At 41.8% G+C, this 24,283-nt stretch overlaps 1 long non-coding RNA gene across 1 annotated transcript in view; it reads left to right on the forward strand.

Moving 5' to 3' along the window:
• The first annotated feature begins 4,608 nt into the window (after positions 1–4,608).
• Positions 4,609–24,283, forward strand: part of LOC109145669 — a 46,368-nt gene continuing 26,693 nt past the window's right edge. The window contains exons 1-2 of the long non-coding RNA XR_002047225.3: positions 4,609–4,643; positions 11,474–11,589. This is a non-coding gene — a long non-coding RNA (uncharacterized LOC109145669). The remainder of the gene's footprint in view (positions 4,644–11,473; positions 11,590–24,283) is intronic.

Consider the following 24,283-nt stretch of genomic DNA (forward strand, 5'->3'; position numbering starts at 1 on the left):
TAATAAGGAAGGCATTCCTCATGTTTAAATTACAAGTAAAGCTTATAAAGTATGGAGAATCAAATCTGATTATAAAACGCCCAAATATCTTCCCAAATATCTTCCTATCAGTATATTATAGATTAATATAAACTCTGTTTTGGCAGAGTAAAGGGCACTGCTCCATTACACATGATGATGTAGCACCATAAAGAGAGATGGATGGTTTAATAAGTACTAACTATGTGTTTTAATGATGTTGTGGGCAAATTAAACTGGTGCTCATACTCGTAAAATTTAAAAATATATTAGGTCAGCTTTATTTAAAGTTACTAAGAAAGAACATATTTTTTTTCCCTTCCCACTGGATTTCCCATCTTGCTGCTGATTTCTGCCACAGTTTCTGCTAGCGGCACCTTCTCCCAGCTGGACTTGCAGAAATGTTTCTGACACACACTTGTCTTCTGTCACAATCTCTTTGGGGTTTGCAGAACAACCCAAAGCAGGTCACTCCAGTCCGCACTGCAGGAAACAAGCCAGAAAGCCTATGACAATATTTCTGGAATGATTGCCTTGCAAAAGTAATGATGGGATGAGATATTTGAACTCTTCTGTGTTTGAGGCACTGCACAACACTGCAGTAGAGAAAAATAATTCTGAAGGAGGGATGTCTCCATCACTACTACAGTTGAAACTGGAACTATCCCATGTCAGTCTCTAAAAACATATTTACACACTTTCCACATCCTGCAGATAACAGACAGTGAATTCACCTTTCTTGTAGCATAGCACACTCTTAGTGAAAAGGCCACCATGCAAGAAGAGGTGTGAATCTAGTTTCTATGAGGACTAAACCAGAAGATCCCATGGATGCTGAAGTTCAGACTCTCAGGCTGGATGCAGTCAGGGTTTCATCATCTAAATGAGTAGGGATTCAGAGAATGCTTGGAGCAGCAAACACATTTTTTTCCAAGCTGGTTTGCTCATCCCTATTCAGAGGCAAACATTCGATACAGTTCTTAGTCTAGCAAAAATAGTAGAAGTAGTCATCGAAATCAATATTCATTATGAGCTATTTTGTACTGAAAACAAAATGCAGAAATGATTTTCAAATGATTCCTTAAATTAATCAGCTTTTATTTTGATTTTTTCTCTGCCTCTTATTTGACATGTGGTCTACCATTCTTTACTAGTTGGATTTAACTGAACAGGATTTTTATAAGCTCTGACTAATCCTTGTAGTATGGGAAAAAATTCTACTGAGAACAAGGGGAAAGCAGGCAGCACTAATTATCTCCAGCACAGAAGAACTCTATGTCAACAAAATTCAACCCTTGAAAGACATTTTCCTGTCAAAGCTTGGTTTATTAATATGCTCATCAGTCATGTAAATATTCCAAGTTATGTGTCATATAATATGAATTGGAATGTGTCAGTGTCACGTGGATGAAATATACAATCCCTTTTTTTTTTTTTTTAATTAAGAGCCTTTTCAGAAATGTATTTATGCTGTTGTGTGGTTGTTGTTCCCTCTCCTGCCAAGCCAGCAGGTGGGGGAGGGTTCCCTGTGCACTGCAAGGTTCTGGTCCTTCCAGCAGGAAAACTCCAGCAACCAATAATTTTTTTGATCCTGAGCTTAAAGCTCAACAAGGCCTGATGTCATCTGCGTTGTAAAAGGCCTTGATTTTAAAATGTTTTCACTTGTTTTCCTTCCCTTGTCTTTTCATGTAAATGTTCAAAAATCAGACACCATAAACCATCTCAGAAGACCAATCATTTGAAACAACAATTTTCTCAATGTGTGTATTCTGCCAGCTGGGTGTCCCCTCAGGTGGAGCCTTTGCTGAGGGCTGCACCAGAGCCGCCTACACAGTCCCTGCAGCAGATCAGGGACATGTGTCTTGCTCACAAGTCTCTGGCTTTCATCTCCTATTTCCCTCCCGGCCCCAGACAGGGAGGGCTGATGTGTCTGAGGGATGTGAGGGTGGCTGGCAGGCTGTGCCATCACCGGGTGGGCAGGTGTGCACGTGTTCAAGACACATCCTGTGCACACTCAAGGGGTTGAAGACTTCAAGGTCTTGACAACAGGAAGGGCTCCCAGACATCTGGAAGTGCTCCCTCTTAGTTCTCATTTGCTACCAGCACCTCCACAGGCACAGCCCAGGCAGCACACACATAGGAAGCCTTCCCCTCTCCATGTAGAGAAGAGCAACCAGCCAGGCTCCCACCACCATCAGGAAGCGTTTGGGCAGGTGAAGGGCACTGGGTCCTCTTGGAGGGATGAAGGAAATGAGCGGGTCTGCTTGGTGGCTTTTTTAAGGACACTTTTTTTCATGTGGTCTCTTTGCCAACCCCCACATATAATGGCTATCTAAGTGCTCTATATTATGGCATCTGGTCAGTTTGAATAAAAAGGAGGGCTGATGCCACCAAGATTCTCCCAGCTGGTCTTGCAGAAGTAGGTCAGCAAATGCATCTGGCAAAGGTGCCAAACAGGGAATGAAGGTGTGTCCCAGAGGAAAGAGGGCAGAACTAACAGTATACATTTCCCCTGAGACCTCCTGCTCCTGGAGCGCTTCTTTGTACTTGGTGAGTGAATGTATTTTGCAGAAGAATAACGAAGGGCAAATGTGGTTTTCCCACACATGCTCTCATGGCATCATTGAAAGCTATTTGACAAACTCAGGACAGAATTGCTTGAAATTACATGAACTTCTGAAGATACTTCAGATTTTGCATAGATTTAGTAAAAACGTGATTAAAATCATGCTCGTATAACCAGCTGTAGTTTCTGGTTTCTCTTTTCTCTGTTCTGGTTGCTTCCAGTGAAGGACTAGTCAATATGGAAAACACTGCTGGGATTTCGTTTTTAACAAAAGTGCATCAAGTTAAGAGTACCTTATTTCAATGTTACATGCTCTGTCCAAATTTGTAAAATTTTGTCACTGGGAAGCAATTTATATCTATGATGAAAGAAGGCTTGGTAGTTTGGGCCTACATTTCTGTCAGTCTATGATTTGTATCTTCTAATTTGCAGCTCCTTGGTTTTAGCCTCCATACTCCAGCTAAAGTTGTCCTGGTAAAAAAACTGGGCATATCTGTCTGCATTGCTTTCTATGCAAGGCCTCAAACCCAAAGCAGACCAGTTTGTTGCCCTGACAATTTATTTCTGTCTTAGGGATCATTTTTGTCCTCCTTGTTTTTATAGTTACTCGCCAGAACACATATGTACTTCTTGCTCTACCTACTGTCTGAAAAGGTATAATTTCCTGTCAAGGGCAGTGTCTACACTGAGAGTAGAAGGGCTTCATACTTTTAATTAAACACTATTTAAAACTGTGTTTTCAGCCACGAAAGCCAGATGTTACAATACCAACAGACATTTGTTGATTATGGTCACCCCCATGGACCATGTGACTGATGTTCTTTCTAATGTTTCAGGTAGCGAACACTAAAAGCTAAGACAACTTACTTAAAAGGCATAAAATTTCATTTCTCTGACTTAAGCAAACTCTAAGCCAGTAATACATAGGGCTTCATGTAGAGAACTGTTCTTCAGTCACTCCTGGGTCTGAATATGCCATTTTCAGACTACTTGAAGTTGAAATCTTCTCCTGTTAGCCAGGCTTCCAAGAAAAAACAACATCATCTTTATTATTATTTTTAGCTGGATAAATGAATTAAAAGGGACATACTCATAGATGTACTTCTTCTTCCCTCCTAAATTCCTGACTTGTCAGTATAACATAAATCTGGCTGAACATTTTGTTTGAATTAAGAGATTGACATACCCATGCTGTGTATTTTTCACACTTGTCTTTCATATAGTCTTCAACAGGGCCTTCAGTAATCCAGCCCTACTTTCTCTGAATTCCCTGGATATGTACAGAAGGAAACCCCTTCTCTCACACTTAGACTAAACACTGGCAGTGTGGGTCAGGATCCTGGATTATTTCTTTTATGTCAACCTTTCCCTGAACTGAAACCAGTAGCTTGACTGGAAGGCGAAAGTGGGGAATATTCTGCCAGCAACACTCAAATCTCAGCCACTGACAAATCTGAGCCCTGGGGTGAGTTACCCAAAAGAGCCCAGTGCCCCAGATGAGACATGGGTGTGACCCTGCTGCCCCCTCAGCCAGCCTGTGTGCAGGGACTAGGAGGAGATCCCATCACATGCCTGTCTAAATTCTTGCTGAACCAGAGAGTCAGGAGATGGTGTCAGGTGCTGCTTTGCTACTCTTGCCACTCAAGGCATGCTGATTTTATCATCACTTGGGATGCTTCAACCTTTAATTACTCCCAAGAATAGGAAGTGGAGGGTATTTAGCATATTGGAATAGAGTTCTCTGAGTCTGGAGTACGGAACAACTTTAAAGAGCTGTGTCCTTTAGGAGCAATGAAGTGCCTTAGGTCTGTAGAAATGAAAGGAATTTATGTCTTTATTTATTATTGTCTTGAATTTTGTAATCAATAAACTAACTGAGTGGAGCCAGTTTGATCTTCCAGGCTTTTATTTCTAATTAGAACTAATGAATAGTCAAGGGAACAAGACAGCTGAGTTATTGACTGAGTCATATAACAGATCTCTAAATAAATAAGCTACTTGCTTCCCTCTGGGAAAGAAGTCAGCAGCATGTCACTCATGGATGGTGTTACACTGACAGGTACAGAGACGGTTTTCTTATGTAATATTTAATCCTAAAAATGTTTCTTAAGGCACTGTCAGAGCAGAAGTTGAAATCTATCTAATGTTATATTCCCTTTGAATTCAGAGTAAGAAAACTTTGCAACTATCTAAGTTCACAATTTGAAGCCTAGGAATGATAGGCTTTGGTCAAGAAGGATATATAACTTTTCCACAGAAAGGTACATTGTTTCAGAATATCCCAGAGAGGCTTTGTTCTTGTGACTGGTTTTGATGATACAGAGAATGCTTTTGAAGTCAGGTTCTTTCATTGTTGGGGTTTGGGGTTTTTTTAATACCCTTTGGCTTATACTCATCTTGCAGAATCCGCTCCCATGTCCTAGTAAGTTAAACTGCTGATCCTTCAGAAAGAGAAAATGGTATAAATAGCTGTCAAGAGGGCAGGATAGATAAGTGTGCTATCTGGAATCCCACAGATCCCAATGTCAGGCCAATCCTGAGGCACTGAGTCAAGGGGAAAAAAAAATCCCACTCATGTCGAGATGATTTTTTTACTCAGTCGTGTAGTCTGACTGTATTTTCAAATCTATGACATATGCATAATGGTCATAAAGGGACAAAAAAAGCAAAACAATAGAGCCCCCCCATCTCCAAAGACTGTGAAGTGATAATCAGTTTTATGCTTCTTACTCAGACGAAATCCATGCGGGGTTTTGTGCAAAGATGTCTTTAACTGATCTCTTGTGACAAATTCCTAAGCCAGGAGGACTGGGGCAGGAGTATGAGAGAGACATGAGAGATGGACTTCAAAGCCAAAGGAGTCTCCTGCTCATCATTTGTGGCTAGTCTGCAACACCCCTTGCACTCCCCAGGTGATGCAATGTATGTCATTGATGCAATTTAAAAATTCTGCCTCACTGCAGAAAAGATGATGGGTTGTGATTCAAGGGAACCTCTTTAGTACGTGTTGGAGTTGCCTACGTTTCACATTCTCAACCAATGTTTGATTTGATCTTCAGTGTACAATTCTGCATCAGAAAAGATGGGAGTTAACAATGAATTGTTGCTGATTAGCAGCATGGGTGTTTAAGCACAAGTTCTGCTTGCATTTCCTAATGAGTACAACTGCTACTTAATGCAGTAGTTTAAGTAAAATACTGGAAACCTCAATGGGTCACACAACTTTTGCATAGCTAACCAGAGTCCATATTTCCTTGGCATAGACATATTTTTCATGGGGCTTTTGTTTTCATTTGGTTTGGTTTTTTGTTAGTTTTTTGGGGTTTTCTGTGAGAGTTTAATATATTCTGTATGCTGTTATCCCTGAAGAGATCTTTTGGATTTGCTTCCTGCTACATTCATTCTCCATCTGCCTTCTTCTCTGCATCTGCTGCTTGTTAATCTTTAGCTTTGCTGTTGTTCCTGGTTCTGGTAAGGAAATTTTGGAAGGGCACCTCCACATTGTCTCCTACTGCAGGTACAAGGATAGAGGAAATATGAATGGGCAAAAAGAAAGGGATACGGTGAAATCCTCAGATTGGAAGAGGAAATGCAAATGAAATAAGAAGAGAAAAAATCCCATTCTCAAGTGGAGGAGTCTTAATAAAGTAGAGCATAACATTGTAAGATACCATCTGGTATTTTAAGCTACTTGTGTCTATTTTAAGATAACTCATCCCCAAAGCATTGACAGAACAGTCATTCCTCAGTACCTAAATGTCCCTCCTACTACTCAGCTACAGACATTTAAAGCTGAAAATACGTTTTCACTGCATGTTATCATTAACCAAGACCTGGGTGCATTCATTACTTGTGGCCATGAGATACCAACGTGATACAGCCATGAAAGGGGTTACTAAAGCTAAAGGATGGTGTTGTCACAAGAATACACAGATAGGAACCAGCCATCTGTAACTATGACCTGCAATCTAGATCAAAGCATCTAAGCATCCCAGCTGTGAAGTGCTGTTCTGAATTCCTGCACAATAGTGAGGGATGAAACTCAAATTGCAGTTAAAGATGGCACTTAAATACTTTGAGGTGGGCACTGCTCAGCAGTAGCAGGACCTACATCCCCAGGCCCAGGAAGATCCCTGTGTACTTATACACCTTGGAGAATGAGAGATCTAAGTTCCGAGGACATCAGACACACACACCAAATTCCTGCCCATTTTTATTTCCCTCCTCTTCATCTTTCCTTTTTCTCCATTTCTTTTCCATTTCAGACCCCATTCTGACCTTTTATCACTATTTAGCCCTTCTTTTGTCTTCTATGAGGCAGGAATATATCTGGGTTGAGGAAAGTGAGAAAATGGACAACAAATAGAGGTGGAAAGGTGAAGAACAGAGTTAATGAAACTGATCAAGGGCTGTATCTCAGTGTGATTGCATTTTGGTGTTTCAGTCTAAAAGTTTTAACACTTGATTTTTTTATGTTCCAGTCTCAAAATGTTACAAAGAAACTTTGTGATCAGTTATCTTGTTTCCTTGTTTCTCCCCAAAAAAAATCTCCACCAAAAAAAAAAAAAGGAAAAAAACCCCTGAGTTTATATGGCAGGAGTTTACCTGGAAAAGCCTGTGAATCCCTTCCTGTCACTGAAGACATCCTTTTCCTGCAGGAAGGAAAGTCTTTTTCCCCTGCAAACACTTGCTAAAAATTACCTGTGAGGAATGGTCACAAAAGTGTCTTCAGGACTAATCTTCTCCCCCAGCTTTGGCTGTAATTGCAGTCGTCAGTGTAGCTACCTTCCTGTTTTGGAGCCTGCTGTCCTCCACTGAGGGACTGCAGAGCAACTGGAAGCTGTGGTGACAATGGCAGTGTCAGACAATTTCACAGACATCACCTGTAATTCCTTAAACAAAAATTTTGCTATGAGGAAGTCAGTACTATTCCCTCCTATCACACTTGTATTTGTCAAAAAGCCATGACTTGCCCTTGCACACCAGCAGTAGGTCACATTTATGGATTTAATGGTGCAGCATGTATGGATGTCCGGCACAGTGGCATGCCCAGGGCTCCCGGCACGGCATTCCCCCGCACGGCTGCACCGGCGCTGGGCTCGCTCTGTCCTTTCTTTCCTGGGTGGCAGGGAGCCATGCCCTACCACAAAGCCTCCCATTGTTGAAACATAAAGGACAAAACATGCATGTTTAGTCTGATCAGTGCTGGAACAAATCGCTTGTACTTATCAGATTGCAAGGTCCTTTCTGACAGAAATTTGGAGTCTGCAGAAAGCTGAACAAAAACCCCACAAATAAAAGCAAGTCAAGCAACTCAAAATACAGTGAGATATCTCCACCTCTGAGTCATGGGGTTTCATGAGTTGTTCATTTGTGTAACTAAGTATTACAGAGCTATTGTGAGACACATCCAGATATCCGGACCAGAGGAAAGCAACTTTCTTATTAAATATTTACCTGTGATACTAATCCTTACTGCCTAAAAACATATTTCTCCCTGTTAGAAAGGCAGATGTAAACTAAAAAATTAAGAATTGCAACCTGATACAAGATTAGTTCAATGTCCTCTATTGCATCACATATCCCTGAGAAATTGCCAAGGGCTGTTTGTGGGTAATTACTCCCCAGGAAGTTTCTTTCCCTCACAGCACTTCAGCATGTGTCATCAACACAGTGTAATGTTGATGACACATACTTCAAAATGCCCTTTCATGTCAAACTGTGACAGAGATAAAAATCATATATATTCCATCTGTGTAAATGGTTGTTCTTTATTTAAATTTTGCCTGATAGGGAATGACCAACACATATATTAGTCCTAACCCTAACCAGGCTTGAAACAAAACACTTAAGAAAAGGATCACCTGATGCAATTGCTGAGATCCGTGGTTTAGTGACCTTGCCAGTTTCCTTCAGTCTTGTATTAGTTCCAGGTTTCTTCAAACAGCCTTTTGATTGTTACTAACCATCTTCTGCATCTCTAAGTAAGCTATTATATGTTATTTTCCCCTAAGTTTTAATAACATTGGGTTTGATGCCAAAGAACATTTTGTTCTTCTGGGAGTATAGTTTATTTAGTGTAACAAGTTCCCCAAAGTAAGTGGAGTCAAGGTTTCACAGCCTTCCTCTGCCTTTATGTTTAGTGTCCTTAGGGCTTCCTTCCTTCCTTCCTTCCTTCCTTCCTTCCTTCCTTCCTTCCTTCCTTCCTTCCTTCCTGCCTTCCTCCCTTCCTCCCTTCCTCTCTCCCTCCCTCCAGAAATGGAATTTTCTGAGTCACTCACCCAACCCTAACCTTGGCTTTTCTCTTTTCAGGTAAACCAAACGATCCTAAATGCCTGACTTTGGTTTAGCTGGGAGTGACATGACATTTACTCTTCCTATTTCACCCTAATTTACATTCATATTTATTAATTCAAACAGGTCACTGCATTAGGAGTGCATATTTTGGCATTTTCTGCAGGGTTCACAAAAAAACCTTTTCAGTAAATATCTCTATTTTTACTCCATATGACAGAAGAAAGAAGTAAAATAAACTAGCTGTTATTGTCTGTTCTTATTTCTATTCTTTTTCTTATTAGTAGTTTTCTCTTGCAATAAGTCTTTAAAATTCTTCCAGTGTAATTCACAGCTTCCCTTCAGTGTAGGAAAAATGCTTTGTTTGGATATTTAGGGCATAGTCACAGTTTCCCCTGAAATGTCCCTGAAGAGTGTGGTTCCTAATGACTGCATTAGCTCCCAGAGGCAGCAATTCCTCTGGCTGTCATGTCTGGAAGACACTCTACCTTTTTTTACCATCCCCAAAAAAATGTTTCTTTCTGTTAGCTCCACAAATACCGCTAAGGGAAGTGATTAAACCTGACAGACACTGTTTTGTTTGGTGATCTTCCCATTCCCAGCAGCTGGACAACTGGAAAACGAGATTTGTGAGCAGATAGCTGTCCTGTCTAGCACAGTCTGAAAGTTTTACTATTGATTTTTATAGGATTTTGTAACATGACCGTCTTGGTCAGATGGCATGAGGTACAGCGCTAAGAGCTGCTTTGTGTGTATTTTGCAGATGTATTTAAAAATACCAAAAAGTACAATTCTGATCAAATGCATTTCCACAATTCCCTTTTTCCTCCTTCATCTTTTCCTTAAGGCTCTTCTGTGTTTCACAGTGGTGAAGCAGCATCAGTGATTCCATAGAGTTTTTACCATTTTATGGAACATATAAAAGAAATGTCATTTTGCATCCGCAGCTTAATTCTTAATTGTTTTCCTCTAACTTGTGAAAGATATATTTTACATACTTATCAATCCTTCATAATAAAAAAGGTGTAACTGGACAAAATAGGTGTTCCTGTCTGCACCTGACCCTTTGACAATGCTTTCCTCATTGGCAGAGCAGGGCCAGGGCTGGAGGAAGAATTTAAGGAGGACTGACAGTCCATGTAGGCCATTTGGTGTGATGATGGAGCCCCATGCAGTACCTGAGCTACCCTTCTGCTTTTATCAGGACACGTACCTGCCTGGAATATAGGAGAAACAGGAAAAAACATATCACAACAGTGTGACCCAGACACTGCCCAGTCCACAGGCTCTGTATTGCAACAGGTCCCAGCATACCCTTTGCCAGAACCCCAGTTTCCAGAAAAAAGGATAAAGGAATTGAGATGGGAAGTCAGCCAGGGAAGCCATGGTGCTAGGATGCTGCTAAAGAGCTGTGCCTTGGGCACCTCCTCTCATCTTCATGTCCTTTCTGTGGTCCCTTGACAGCACCCATGTGGGACATGAGGGCTGTGGGACCCAGGATGGGGACATCAAGGTGAGATATCCAAGATATTTATCAATCAAAATGTTGGGGGTGAATGACAGAGGCAGTAGGATGGGTTATGTTCAATGTCTGAAAGCTGGGAAGGAAACAGAAGTGCTTGAACAGTTTGATGGGAGAGCCTGGAATGACACTAAGAGCAGTATCCTATAGTTGGAATTGGTGAAAAAACCATGAACCTAGTAGCACTGTCTTCTTTTGAGAATTAGGAAAATTAGGATGGAAAAGCTAGCAAATTAAAAGAACAGAGAAAGCATGGTAAAGAAAGGAAGAAAAAATCATGAAAGAATCAGTCTTAGTAAAATTATTGAGAAAAACACCGAAAAACTTGGCCACAGTTAGTCTGTACAAGATCTACAGAGCAATGATAAAGGGTCAAAAATAGGCTTTCTGTGCTGATCAAGACAACATCAAGTCTGGTAATTTTGTCAACAGTGAAGGTTCATGGCTCCAGAAAAAAATTATTTTTTCAGCTTCTGCTAACTGGCACTTATTTATGTGTATTAAGGTCTCCCTTGACAAAAGCAGTTATTTCATTATCTGTGAGCCAGCTGAGGTTAATGGTCCCTTTACAGCTGGAGGTAGTGGAGAAGGTGCTGAAAGAAACTAAGGGCACAGGAGGGCAAAGTCCAGGCTGAGGCATAGGTTAAAGGACAGGTATTGAATGAAAGGAGGTTCAGCAGTTCTCATACTCTAGACCCTTTTCCCATTTTTCCCTGTGCTTTTGTGCTCATCGTGCCACTATTGCCCGTGACAATGTGGGTGTCTGGGGTGAGGAGTGTGTCTGGCTTCTTCAGCTGCAGTGACAAATTCTGCTGCCTACTAACCTGATTCGTGCTTGAACCCGTAACTCAGAGCTGGGAGGCAGCGTAGCTCATTAAAAATTCCCTGAGCGAGTTTTCTGACCCAGTTCCAAAACAACAGAGAAAGCTTTTTAAGTTGTTTTTTGGCATTCATGTCATAAAAGATTCAGGCAACATAGGGATTATTTATTCATGTAGGGGATTTAAAATTGCTGCTTTATTTAGAAAAAATGCATCCGATTTTCAGCACTCTCTTGTTTTACAATTATTCAGGCAGCTACTAAAGGAGCAGGTGGAAGGGGAAAAGAAGAAACTGGGACAAGGTCCTAGGCATGACTACAAGGAACCAACAAATCCAGTTGTACTGCCAAACCGTTTTAATGAAAGAGGTGAGTTTACTTTTTACCTGCCTGTGAAGGGTAAAAGGGCACATTTATTATCTCAGCTACTTTATTTGATTCTTCCTGTACAAAGGACCTACCCCATTCTCCATGTATTTCGGATTCATCAGAAAAAATAATTGCACCCATATCTGCTTGTACAGCATGTCCTTCATTTCAGAGTCAGACCCACAAGAGATGTCACCAGGGACAGGTCCATTGAAGACACACTGGCTGTCCTGACTCATACCAGCTTCAGCTCTACTCCACTCTCTGTTTATGAAAACCAATACAGGCTCGCAGCTTCACCTAAACTATTGTGCTTGGCTTCAGGCTCTAGCTAGGAGCCCCCTCCTGTTGCAGTTGTGCTGTGCATCAAATCCCTTTTGAGGAAACCAAAGGTAAAAATAGAAAAGCAATGTTGTTGTTGTTGCAGACACATCTCAGGCAGGCAACAGCCTCTCTCCATGACCTTCAGGTAGAGAAAGTTTGTTTCTCCAGGAAATCTCAGTAGAACTTGAACTCTTCAGTAGATGTCAGGTCTCTTTTCTAGAGCCAGAGTAAGAAACAGAAGGACAACCAGCTGTAGTTTCTATCCCTTCCAGCACTGGTTAATGAAGAACTAAAGTGGGACACATAGGAACAGAGTGTAGAGATACACACAGGACTTTTACACCCCCACAAAAAGGTTGGAAGCACAAAGAACAGGACATCAGAAGCAACAGTGATGAGCATGATGGAAGGAATTTGGGTCCTGCACATGGACACCAAAAGTGATGCTGCCACTGGGGGGCCCCCAGCCATTCTCCCTGCAGCATCACAACCTCCCTGCATACTCTTCTGCTCTCCTGGTATCAGGCCTGAGGTTCTCTCCATTCCTTTCCCTCTGGATAAGTCTTCTCTGACCTTGGAGATCAAAACGTTCCGTTTCTAAAGTTTTCAGCCCAGGAAAAGCAAAGGAGCTGTGCAGTGGATCAGAACCCAGCAGCTTCCCAGATGACAAAAGGGCAGATGTCTCCACACACTCATCTTGTAGTTCAAAAATTCCCAAAACAATGCAGCCAAAGTCACGTTCTATCTTGGATAAACATCTTTTGCTACACCCATGGAAAAAACCCCAGGTAATTAGCTATATCTTGCCAATCTTCCCTGGCAAGGCAAATAAAGGAGTCCATGCAATTATAAATCAAATAGCCTGAAACTAATCCAGGTAAAATACTCTGTAGCTGATCCGAGAGTCAACTAATAAAAAATTTAAAGAAAGTGGTATATTTAATGCTGAACAAAGTGCAATTATGAAAAAGTAGCTTGTTATCTGTTGATAATTTGTGAGATTCATTGTAAAATCTAGCTGAGGCTGTTGTAACAGACTCTGCAGGGTGTATGATGTGGCACGGCATGGCATTTTGATTAAGAGGCAGAGCTGATAGGTCTCAAAATGTAATGGGGACTTTTGTTTTCATGGTTACATTTCTAGAGCTTCCCACAGAGATAAATTTTTAATATTATGCCATTTGAATCTCTTCAGTAACAACCTGGAGAAACACAGTCATTTGCAGATGTTAAAGGAAATAAAAGGTGCACTAATCAATTATGAGGAAAACAGGTCTCTGATACAGAGCAATATGAACCTGTCAGTAAATAGGATGCAAATAAGCAATATGTATTTGAGCGTGGCCTGTAATGAAAATATGTCTCTACAAAGACTACAAGTTCAGTTCTGGGGAGGGCTGTAGTGAAGGCTGGAGGTCCTGGCACTTCACCTGCTGAGCATGAGCTTCAGAATGATGGTGGCAAAACCACCTGCTCTCATCTTTCCTATATCCTGATTATAGCAGCACAAAGCAAAAGGAACAGAGAGGTTTGTGTCATAACCACAGGAAGGCTGCTACTGAAATGTTTGTCTCATCTGATGCCTACAAATTCAAGGAAGATGTTGATGAAATTGGAGAAGACTCAGGAAGGGGCCACAGAAATTACTGAGGGACTGGAAATATGTCCTTGTGAGAATGAAAAAAAGGGATCTAACCTATTTAGTTTATTCAGATGTATGTTGACCAAGGAACTGTTTGCTTTTTAAACGTGGGGAAGAGAGATATGATAGTTAGTCTTCACATTGACAAACAAATACAAAAGATGGAAAATCAAGGTAGCCAAATACAGGGTATTTTTCACGTGCTTTCCTAGGGATAGCAAAGTCTATGTACCTTTCAGATCTACCCCTTGTTTTTCCTCTTCCTCTCCTATTCAGGCAAATTTTAAATACCTTTAGCATGTTTGTCCAGTTACAACCAGCATTACTGGGGTGAGGCAGTGGGAAAATAGAAATCTCAAGGATATGACAAGTCCCTAAGTGTCCTGACACCCAGCAATGGGGCAGAGCACTGTGCTGAATCGTGTCCTTTCTCAGAGGAGGGCAGCAGCTGTGATTGTGTGCCATGGTGTCTAGCACAGACACCAGCTGGGCAGTGCTCACACACACACACACACACACTGCTCAGTTAGCCAGTTCATGCTGCATTTGCCTTATACTAGATTTTTCTAAAAGCCTGGCCAAGAGCGTAACAAAGACTGAATCAGAGCAATCCTGTGGTTTGCCTGTTATAGAAGATCAAAGTAGATATCTGTGGTAGCCTTTCTGGCCTTGCTGTCGCTGAATCCCTGACCATTTGACTCATAAAAACTAAGACAGTGCCAGCACTAGAGAGCAGGTGATACAAGGGAAAGACCAAAGTGTTGGGGAATACAGGATGTAAAGGAGGTTTGAGCCAGGCATGAAACATTTGTGCTGCAGCACTGTCAGCCAAATCTGCAAGCAAATGTGATTCACAGCCCCCAGGCAGTGAGCCCAGGTGAACAGGTGCTTCAGTGACACCAGCCCTTGAGCTGCCCCATTTAGCACAAACTTAGGTGTAACTACAGGACCTGCAGTCACACCTTTCAATGTCAAAGGAGCATGTCCTACCAGAGTCTCACACAGCATGCAAGCTATTCTCCCTAGTGCACTTCATTTATCCTGAATATTTCACCTGGAAAGCAGTCTGCACAGGAGAAAGGAAGCACCCTGGGTGCTGGGGCTGTGGGTGAGTTGGTGAGGAGCTGGCCCTCTGCGTGCTCCACAGCCAGACTTCTTCAAGAGAGGCAAAGTGTCAGTTTGCACAACCTCCTTCACCAGGGAACAGCATCCAGCACTCACTCAGAACACAGAGAGGTAATTTAAGACTGTCACTGACAGATTTATTCCCCTTCCTTTTCAGATAAGCACTTAGTAAATAGAGTTGAGGGTGCTGAGACTGTCGTAGGTGCAGTGACAGACTGATTTTACTTGAGTACACATGTGTGACTTTGGTGCTCAGGCTGGTTACAGCCATCCAAAAACCTGCCTTTGAAGCAATAGGTTACCTCGTATATTTTCCATATATGAAATGGGCAAATTATAGTTTTGAGTGGGCCTGTTCCACCTTTGATCTTCTGGTTTGAGCCATTCATGGGAATTCAAGGGTATCATCTGAAGCCATAGACAATGATGGAAAAAAAATGGGCACTGAAGGTGTTGCTGCTTCTGAATTCATGGTGGCACCTACACTCCTGCACTTTGTAACCCAGTCTTGCAGGGCTCCATGAAGAAAAGCAGTGTACACCCCAGCTGCCCAGTCACTGCTCCAGAAATGCAGTCCTGGGGAGGCTGGTGCAGGATGAGCCCAGTGCAGCAAGCTATCAACTCAGGCTCAGCCTAAGACATAAACTGTCCAGTTTTGCACAGTGTAGCCCCTCTGCTAATAAGGCAGCTCTTATTGCCAGGTCCTGAGCAAAAAATAGCTGAGCCCTGGAGAGCGGCAGGGTGTTTTGTGCGACCTATTTTCTTGAATGTATTTTTTCCTACAAATGTACACAAATGAGTAGGAATTAGGAACCTTGCAAAAAGTTGTCTATTGCACTTGAAACACAGGAAGTTCACAGGGCCCTGGTGGGTGTGACAGTTTCTCCAAGTCTCTGGAGCAACCAACTCAGCCCCACTAGCACAGGCATCTGCAAGCTGCTGGGACATTTGGGATGAACTCGGGGTGCAGCCCAAATTCTCCCTCTTGGTGCAGTGCCTTAGCTGCTCTGCTGTTTGTGTGACATCCCAGAGCCACAGTACAACCAAGGTTTGTTTCAAAAACTCATCAGCTGATGATGTGGGACCCAGCAGATACCTTACAGAAGACTTGTGGCTACCTATCCTGCTGCTGCTTCTCATGATACCCCTCTGCAGACACAAAACTGAAGGTGTTGCTGACTCTTGCTGAAAATACTGAAGCTCAAAAGGCTTCATGTCAGCCTAGTAGGTATAAGATAAAAAGAAGAGTACAGTTTTTGTGCATGGAGAAGAGGATGTTCACAATGCTTGTTCATGGAAGAAAGAAAAAAGCTCTGCAGGAGAGACCGCTAAACACTGGAAATCTTTTAATAGCAGTATAGCTTCCTGAATCAACACAGTCAGTCAATAGTGTTACAGAGTTAAATATCACACTAACATCCTTCATGTCTTCCTCCTTATGGTCCTAACATTTACTCTTCCATCTATGCTACCTGCCTCCTGTGCTCCTTTCTCTTTCTCAGCCTGTTCTGCCTTCCCTGATGCTGACCTGTTCTCCATTGGTAAATACCAGCTGCTCTTTAGAAGTCAGTGATGAATTTGGGGGGGGGGGGGGGGGGGGGAAGCTGAAGCCAGATTTTCTGTGGAAGCTAAAAGGCACTAAATCTGACCCTGGCTGACACCCCAGGGCTCCCTGGTCGAGGCTGTTGGTCAAGGAAAACACATGTGTGGAAGGGGAAAGGCTGTGGGTCTGCCCATCGTTCACAGCTGGGCTGGCATCAGGCTCTCTGTGAATTGCACAGAGCAGAGAAGTGATGACTTGCTTAGGAAGCAGTCATGCTTCCCCACAGACAGCCCAAAGGACACATCTCTTCCTGCCCTGAGATATGTGTTAGTGAGGGATAGGACCAGACCTCCCTGACCTTTGCCCAAATTTGCATCTTACTGTGGCCTTGTTAAATTTCCTTAGTTTGAGCTAGGCAATACCTGGAATTGGCCTCATAGAGGCTTTGGAGAAGAGGCCTTGATTGGGTTTAGGCTGTACCCTTCACTTTGGCAGCATGGACAACACTAGGAGGTATTCCACTCAGCAAGTCCTGCCAGCATTTAAGGATTCAGATACTCAGTGGGGATTTATTATTTAGTCAAAAGCAGAGACAAAATTAGCAAGGATAAAACAGAATTTACAACAGCTGTGTGTAAAGCTCTATCAAACGGGCTTTTTGTTCAGAGCTTAACCTACAAATATGCCATGTAGTTCTCCTTTTCATTGCAGAGCAAGTGTTTGGTGTCTTTATAGTGGCAGGATCTAGCATAAGAATAAAGTCTTTTTTGCATTCATTTTCAGTCATACTGATAGAAACATACAGAGATGTCTATAACTGTGCTTAAAGTGAAGAGCTATAAAAACTGCCATGCATATGTTTTTTCGAGACTCCAAGAAGCTATGAGTCAGTCATCACTGATTATGCATAGAAAGTCAGATAACCTTGTCGAAATTTCATTACAGGCACTGTGTAAAAGTTGTGCAGATGTGCAGAAGTTCAGGTAGTATACAAAAATACAGTATTTGACCTGTTTAAAAACTACTGGTAAATGCAAAGGAGTTTTCCAAGCAGCATTCATTAGTATAAAATATTGTTATGTTTTCTCCTGCTATCACTATAATATTTTGCTTTTCTATTTTCATTTCTTCTAGTTGAACAGAATGCCAGTGTCAGCAAAACCAGTCTTCCCTTGCTATCCTAAGGGCTTGCAGTGAGCGTGGCCCCTGAGATCTGGCACAGGGGTACATGAGAGTGACAGTCCCCATGGGTTCCCCTGCCCCTGTGGGTGCTGCTCACCCCAACTCCCAGGCCCACAGCAACTCCCAGGCTGCCCTGACGCCTCCCATAGTGAAGAGGGAAGTGCAAAATCATGTCATGACAAAAATGGGATGGCATTAACTCAGAGGATGTCTTCATCTACAGGGTGGAAAGCTGTGCAAGGAAAAACACCTGCTCTGCCAGCTTCCCAAATGAGGCAAGCAGAGAGGCAGCCCCCTGCTCAGCTGCTCTGGAGCAGGGTTAGGAGGCTGTGTGGTGATTACCCTGGGCTGTAGCCAAAGGCATTCAGAAGTAATCAGCCTTGCAGGCTGCTTGGATCATTTTCTCCTTTTTTGCTTTTCCTTGGTGCTAAGTACCATCCCTAAACAGCTTAATGAGGCAGAGTCCAAAAAGTCTGCTATTCATTTAGTTGAAAAATGTGCCAGATTGACAGACCAATGGTATATTAATTGAGTAAGTTATTTGGATATCAAGGCATGTGGATAAATAGATTTATTACTGAGCAAGAATTTAGAAAATATGCATAAAAGAATTTATGCTCAGAGTGTTCATATATGTTTCTCCTATCCTCTGCATAGGGATGTGTATATATCACAGTTAATATCTTCTATAGTTTGATATTTGTTCACATGTGTATATATTTGGGATAAAGCAAAGGGGTGCAATTAGTTTTTGAATATGCATTCACTGTAGGTATTCTGCAACACTTTTTCCATCACAAATATTGTTATTTCACATGCTCACTACAGGAAAGGCATGAGCATTTGCCTGCATTTTTCTGTGCTTGGATAACCTAACCAAGGGTATTGTTCTTGAAGGGATATACAAAAATTCTTGAGATTGTTTTTTATCACAGAAAAATAAAAACTGAACATCTCCTGTATTTATTCTTTTGAACTGTGATAGTGAAATTCAGAAATTGGCAAAGATACTATTTAATTACTTCTTGAGGACTGAGATGTTAAAAATACAGCATCATCACAATAATAGCAATAGTAGTAGTAAAAAATAATAATAACAATAGCAAAACCAATAATTTTAGCAAATAATGCAGGGGGTCCTGAGCATCCTGGCGATCCCCTGCACTGCAGCAGAGGGTGTTGTATCTCACTGCCAGGGGACAACATACCCTGTGACATGGCTGCTCGGCAAGGAGAAGGGAGACAGTGACCATTTGGTTTGCCAGGACTTCCTCCTGTGACTTCAGGGAAAAAAATTTCATCTTCTACAGTTTCTGGTTAATCTCAGTAATCCCAGCCATGAGTTTCATAGCTTACATTGTCCATGTTCATACCACTGCTTCAGGAGTGCAAACCTGACTCTGCCTTGGTACCTCCACAGTCTGTAAGAGATGCAGGATTTTACTCCTTATTTTTAATTTTCCTCATCCTGAGGCTTTGAATCAAAGACTAGAGAAAGCAGTAGCACTCTTTTTACAGTTTCAGTTTTTCATTAATGGTGGTTTCTTCTCTTACTGTATTCAGGACAAGTGGCTGCCTGGGATAGCTCAGTCACCTATCAGAACATATTATAGAACCCAGTACAAGCTATGCTTTGACAAGGGAGCTCCATGACTGCATTCCCATTGCTTGGCTCAAGGTTCTCCTCTGCCATCCCCGAAAGCAGATTTAAGAGTGGGGCAGAGTCAAAAGTGGTGCTTTCACCTTTCAACCTGCCACTGGCCCCATGTTTTTGTGGTGTCCCTCAAACTGGTACCAGTGTTCACACGGCCGTGCAATGAACTGGATCCCACAGTTTATCTGCCTCAAAGCTGAACTGTACTTTTGTAACTGCCAGTGATAGGTTAATTTCCAGCAGCTGACTGCACAAAAGAAGGGCTGGGCCAAGGGAGGGATTAAAGAGAGTAAGGAGAAGGTAGTGAGGTCTACAGGACAACCAGTTTAGTGAAAAACAGCTCACATTGATTTTAAGAGACCAAGAGAAAATAACATCCTTTCAGAGAATGGCTTGCAAGTGGTGGTATTGTTAAAGGGCATTTCTCCCTCTCTGTTAAGTTTGCACTTGCAAAATATGCTATTAAATAAACAACTAAATGTACCTTAAAATTATATACTCGGTTTTTCTACATTTTACTATCCTTTGATCCTCAAATAAAGCACAAAAGAGAAGACAGTGAGGGAATTAAGGAAAAGAAAGAGAAGAGAAGGGAATTTAAAAATGGGTCTTTGACCTGAAAATCAGCGATGAGAAGAGAATCTTCTCTTTAGTTTATGGAAATTACGGTCTGCTGCCTAGATAGAGAAAACTCTGCAAAGCAACTTCATTCTTGCTGAGCTTTTCTTTCCTTTAATCCTGCTGACTAGAAACAGTCTATTTCTGTACTGTAAGCATCTTCAACTGAAAAGCTTTAATTTAATTTTTCTAGGCAGGAATCATCTTGAGATTCATATGTGTGACTACTGCTTTCTGTCTCCATAGAGAGAATAAAATTTATAAATCAGGTACTGCAGTTTTTCTGCATTTCATCTGCTGGGAAAGGGGGAATTAGAGGGATTCCATGTGGAGATTCATCTAATAACAAAATTATAAATGAGATGCTTGCATGGCAGCAGCAGTTGTGAGATGAGGAATGCAACGTGGAGTACAAAAATGCATAGCTAGCTCATGAACTAGTCATAGCTGGCTTAATTTCACTGAAGTTGCTGGAATTGTGCTTGTATTTTCTTCTAGCTGAAGAGCAGGAAAGTAAAGAGCTTTCATCAAAAATAGAGTAAGATGTATTTCACAGAGACTTAGGTATTGGGCTGATGAGCATGGAAGAGGAAAAAGAGAAGACTGTAGATAGTTTTTCTCAATTGCAGGGAATTACTGACACAGACTGACACACCACAGACAACTGATTTAATCCCTCAATAGCTCTGTAGGAAAAGATGGAGAAATTGCTAACAATGGTGAAAGGGCTAGCAAGACAAAATGCTGCAACGCTGCAAGAAGCACTTCATTATGCAGCCCTACGGCCACGGTCATCTGTACAATAAAAAAACAAGTGGATTGTTATTGCACTGCCTTTGTGGATTTGCAAAGGCTCTGGCTCCCAGGTCCCAGCAGGGTTTTTCCTGCTGCAACTCTGGTGGCTGCTATCAGTGTAAATCCATCCACCACAAAACAGCCCTGCTCCTCTCTATGATACATTTGTCAATTTTTAATCTCCAGTGTTAGACATAATTTTTCTTAAATGTCTTTTAAGTTTTCACATGTGTTTTTTGTCATTGTCTTTCCTGTGTTTCTTTTATAAAGGCAGAAAGTCCCTTTGCTCTCTGCAGCACTTGGTGCAGAGCTTTCTGAAGGTGTAAATCATGGAAATAGTGGCCCAGTGCAATGCCAGTTATGGGTATCAGGATTTGTCAGCAGCAGGTCACACATCTATTTCTGTAATGTTTATTGTAAAATAACAGATGCTGGCCATACCATCACATTTTATGTTTGGTGTTAGGGTTATTTATATGAGTGAGAGAGCAGAGCCCCAGCCATTAGCTCCCACCTGTGGCTGCACCACAAGGCAGGGAAGCAACACGGGCAAACTAAATGGAACAGAAAATTGTTTTCTCTTTAAGTCTTTTGTAAATTTCCACATGCAGTAGAACAGAGGCCGTTTGACAAGAGGCAGAGGGGTATCTGTAGTCAGAGCAGCTAGCTGGGACCCAGACAAAGACATGGGTTTCTGTCTCAGGTAAGCTGCCAGTGCATGGATGAAGTTAAGTGAGAAGCAGGATTTTAGGCCCTCCCGTCCCTAGCATTTATTGGGAAATTAGATCAGTGATCCCAAAACTATTTTGGTTGGGCAGTAAAAGCATTTTGAGCACCTCCCCCCCAATACTTATTTATTTATTAAGTATAAATAAATGTAGGACTGTATTAATATTACAACAATAGAAATAAAAATAGGATGAGGTAAAGGTAAAAAATGTTTATTTTATTTTTAAATTTAATTAATTAATGCACAAAAAATATTTTCTTTCTGCCCCCCCCCCCCCCCCCCCCCCCCCCCATGGCTTGTATTGTGCAGCCCTGATGTGTGCACATCCTGCTTTGGAGGGCACCAGTTTAGACAGCCCCCACACTCCTCGTGCCCTGAAACCCTCTCTGGAAAGCAGTGTCTCCTTCTTCCCCACAGGAGGCCATGGGTGTTTGCCTTGCCTTTGGTGACCTTGTCCTCCCCACCCACTTGGCTCAGAGCAAGCTGTCATTACCTTTAGAAATTCTGTGCCCTGGGCATTCCTGTTAACCACTTTAATGTCGCTCATGTCAGATTAATACAATCACTTAAGCAGCAGGTGCTGAGTTTTAATTACATCCATGTCATGTTCAGCCTGCACAGCACACAGATGTGTTATTTTTCTGCTCAATATACACATCTGTTCAAATTATCCTAAAGCACTGGTATCAGAACAGTGCAAAAATATCAAAGTATGCTCTTTTGAATTTTTTTACAACTAGTGTTCAGGCAATAAAGTTTTCCAGACCTCTTCATCATCCACTTTATCCTGTAGAAGAAGCAGACCCCACCTCTCTTCTGGAAGTATTTTCCATGTTCTACTTTTCATACTCTAAGCCTAACACCAGCACTTGCCACAGCTCCCTCACAATGTGCAGACACCTTCCACAAAACCAAGCAACAGAAAAGCCTAGGCTAACAAATTCATGTGCCTTCTCCAACCTCTCCAGCCCTAAGAAGAAATTGGTCTGACCATCTTCCTAAGTTCAGGAAGCAGGTCCTGTCCTTCACAGCAGGCAAAGCCTTTGGCTGTCATCAACTCCAACTTTCTTCTTACATCCCTTTGCAGCCTTCTGCTATTCTTCCATCTTCCAATCTTAACCCTAGGACCAAACAGAACTTCAGTGACAGCCTGGGCAGAACTTGCAGCATCATTCACCCTTTTCTTTGCTTTTAGCAGGGGGTATTGTTCTGTGCAGGCTTCATGGGAAATCAAACCGTGGTTATTCCCTCTCCAAGATGCTAAATGTGCTTGGCTCTGCTCTATGCCAGGGCTGTCCCGCACCCACTCAGCTCTGGTTTCAGGATCCAGCGCATGAGAAGCATCTGGTTATCTTTGGGGGCAAGGGCTTTTAATTTCTTTCTCAGAAGATTTTGTGCCAAGTTATTGTTTCTGTGGGGGGTTATAAAAAAAATCCTGCAAAGCCCAGAAATTTTTCATGCATTTAGTAGGATTTGACCACCACCAGGACTGTGGCTAATGGTGATAACTGAGGGGTTTTGTTGCCTGCATCTTTGACTGGGCTTGTGGGCTTGTCATTCAGATGAGGGCTAGGGTTTTATTTGGTGCTTGAATCAAGCAAAACAAAGCTTTCAACACTGGAGACCTCACTCTGCAGGAGGCTGAGCTAGGAAGAAGGCTGGGATGACTTGTGTCAAAAGCTTTTTCTCACCTTTTGCAGTCTTAGTGCTATGATGTACCTCAGGGATGCTTCTGTAAGCTGATCACAAGTTTAGGGTTGAACCCCATGGGGAAAGAGGACTAATGGCCTCACCAAATCCTCATAGCTGCTGATGGCCTCTAAAATCCAATAACTAACTGAGGATGTTTGCTCTGGTCTGTAGCAACTGAGAGGTTATGAAAGCGGCTGCCTTCAATTACAGCCCATCTTTTCTCTCTTTTCTCAACTGTAATTCTCTGCCTGGATGGATTTAAGGGCAGGGTGCTGGAAAATCAATAGCCTGAGGAATGAAAGTCATTGTTGGCATTTATATAAACTACAGTCTAGAGAAGGAAAGGAGCTGAAAGTATTAGTCAAGGGCTTTGTTCTTTTCCTTTCTTGCTCTTCCTGTGTTACTCAGGCCAGGTTAGGATTTCTTCTAACTGGGAGTTCAGAAGCCTGCATCCCTGGGAAGGCAGATTGCTCCTGGCTGAGGCTGGCCAGGGGAAGATTCCCCATTCTATGTATGGGAATCAGAATCCTTCGTCTGCTGGAGCAAGAACTAGTTTCCTCCTTATTTATTCCGGGTTAGTGTTGGAGTTATTTATGTTTTGCCCTGGAGTCAGGCAAACCTGGAAACATTGCAGAACACCTAAGTCCTCTCTATGATCTCTTTTAAACAACTTCTGTACTGAGATAAAGCCAATGCCTGTGTTACTCAGCCTATTAGAAAACAACAAGGCAAAGCAAGACTGCTGCTGTTGATGTTAAGGTTCAGAAAATATGCCTTGAAACAATTTTCCAGGAAAGGTTTCATTTTTCCTTCTTATGAAGTATTTATGACAGGAATTAAATTTATAAAAAGAAAAATGTTTGTCTTTGGCAGAGCTATATTAATTCAGTATCTTAGAAATGTGATTTCAGAAGACACTGAGGTAACAGTCCAGTTTGTCTTACTACTTTCCCAAGCAGTCACGTTAATTTCTTGGTCATAATGCTAAAATTATAAACTTTGTCATTATTACATAAGGAACAGACAAGATTCAGTCTCTTTGGATTTTAAAGTAGTCATAAGAGAGTAACATTCCTTATGTTTAACAGATTTTATGGATGCCCCTATTTTAACAGCTGTACCATTAAAGAGGGTATGTTTTAGGTGAAAACATCAAACTCTGAAATTCTCTCAGAATGTCCTGTTTGTCCTCTGGTTATAGCATTTTTAATGGCATATGTTAATAATTCATGGAGAAAAAAAATTATGGTTAAAATTCTACTACTTCCTGCATAAAAGCAGTTTATTGACCTTTCTAAAGCCTTTTCTTTCCATTTTTTTATTAGCTTATCCATGTGTTCTGTTGGAAGTTGAGGTTCAGAAATTCCTGATGCAAAGAATAACTTTTTG

This window comes from Corvus cornix, chromosome 3, assembly GCF_000738735.6.
Source record: "Corvus cornix cornix isolate S_Up_H32 chromosome 3, ASM73873v5, whole genome shotgun sequence".
Lineage (NCBI taxonomy): Eukaryota > Metazoa > Chordata > Aves > Passeriformes > Corvidae > Corvus > Corvus cornix.